A 2,299-nucleotide genomic window follows, 5' to 3' on the forward strand; every position below is an offset into this window, starting at 1 on the left:
ACCTGGCCAGATGCCCAACCACAGAGCACCCCCACCCTCCCCCTCTTTGTGGCCATGGGGCAGGCTGGAGTTCTCTTAACCCAGCCTGAAATCCCGCCACCAGGGAATTATCGGCCCCATCCGATAAATGGGGCACATACACCAACTGTTCGGGCATGTAGACGTGCCAGGAGTGATGGGGGAGGGGAAAAACTTCCTGCGGACACTGAATATTTTCAGCTGGAAGGGACTGTATCCTGACCGTGTCGTTTTAGCGATGAGACTCAGAAAAGGGTACCTCTGGTGTAGTGGAGAAAATCCTTAACCAGAATCAGGAAACCTGGGTTCAAAATCCAGCCCTGGGGCTGGGCGCGGTGGCTCACGCCTATAATCCCAGCACTTTGGGAGGCTGAGGCGGGCGGATCACCTGAAGTCAGGAGTACGAGACCAGCCTGGTCAACATGGTGAAACCCTGTCTTTACTAAAAATACAAAAATTAGCCGGGCATGGTGGCGGGCATCTGTAATCCCGGCTGCTCCGGAGGCTGAGGCAGGAGAATCGCTTGAACCTGGGAAGTGGAGGTTTCAGTGAACCGAGATCACACCACTGCACCCCAGCCTGGGCGACAGAATGAGACTCCATCTCAAAAAAACAAAACAAGTCCGGGCGCGGTGGCTCATGCCTGTAATCCCAGCACTTTGGGAGGCCGAGGCGGGCAGATCACCTGAGGTCAGGAGTTCGAGACCAGTCTGGCCAGCATGGTGAAACCCCGTCTCTACTAAAAATACAAAAAAAAAAAAAAATTAGCCGGGCATGGTGGCAGGCGCCTGTAATCCCAGCTACTTGGGAGGCTGAGGCAGGAGAATCGCTTGAACCCGGGAAGCAGAGGTTGCAGTGAGCCCAGATCGCGCCATTGCACTCCAGCCTCGGGGACAAGAGCAAGACTCCGTCTCAAAAAAAAAAAAAAAAGAAAAACAAAACAAAAAAGAAAATGAAAAAAAAAAAAATCCAGCTCTGGCACTAAGAACTGTGGGATCTTGAGCACAGCATGGGTCCTCTCTGCACATCTGTTGTCTATCTGTAAGTGGATGCAAATACCTCCCTCTCAGGTGGCTTGTCCAAGGTCACACACAGTACAGAACAAGGCTTCCTGATCCCAGCCTCAAGCCCAGTCACCTCTGCCCGCAGATTACCTAGAGCATCGATATTATAGAAAATAAGAAGTGGCTGAAGCTGGGCGTGGTGGCTCACACCAGAAAATCCCAACACCTTGGGAGGGCAAAGGGGAGGATGGCTTAAGTCCAGGAGTTCAAGAGCAGCCTGGGCAACACAGTGAGAGCTCATCTCTACAAAAAAATTTAAAAATTAGCTGGGCATGGTGGCACGTTCCTGTAGTCCCAGCTACTCAGGAGGCTGGGGTGGGAGGATGGCTCGAGCCTGCGAGGTTGAGGCAGCAGTCCACCACTGCCGCCACTGCAGCACTGCACTCCAGCCTGGGCAACAAAGCAAGACCCTGTCTCGAAAAAATAAAAGTGGCTGAAGACATATTTAAATAATCTTTGTCTTTTATTACTTAATCATGTTCTTTGTAGAAAAATTAGAAAATTCTGACAAGGAATGGTAGCTCAGGCCTGTGGTCCTGACACTTTGGGAGGTTGAGATGGATGGACCATTTGATCCCAGGAGTTCAAGACCAGCCTGGGTGACATGGTGAAACCCTTTTTCTACAAAAAAGTACAAAAATTAGCTGGGTGTGGTGGCGCACACCTGTAGTCCCAGCTATTCAGGAGTCTAAGGTGAGAGTATCATCTGAGCCCAGAGAGGGTGAGGGTGCAGTGAGCTGTAATTGGATCACTGCACTCCACCTGGGTGACAGAGTGAGACCCTATCTCAAAAAAAATAAAAAATAAAAAATAAGAAAAGAAAATTCTAATAAGCACATAGAGAAATAAATGTATATTCCCATCCCCTGGAGTTAATAACTGCTAAAATTCTGGTGTTTATCCTTTCATAGTTTCAAGGTGTGTATTTACGAACTTTTTTTGAAGATGGATCATAGGATACATGTGCTTTTACATTCCTGTTGCTCTTATTTTTTTTGCCTAACCCTGCCATGAACTAGCTCTTTTTGTTTCTATTTAACATTTCAATGGATAATTTACATCCATTAATGTCTACCTATAGTTAGATAGATAAGTAAAGCATTCTATAGTTTGTCTAATCTCCTCTAGCTAGATATTTAGGTTTTCAATATTTACATTATTATGAGCAAGATAAACTCATCTTTATTCACTTCTTTTATTTTCTTAGAATAAACTAC

Source organism: Symphalangus syndactylus, chromosome 5 (genome assembly GCF_028878055.3).
Source record: "Symphalangus syndactylus isolate Jambi chromosome 5, NHGRI_mSymSyn1-v2.1_pri, whole genome shotgun sequence".
Classification (NCBI taxonomy): Eukaryota; Metazoa; Chordata; class Mammalia; order Primates; family Hylobatidae; genus Symphalangus; species Symphalangus syndactylus.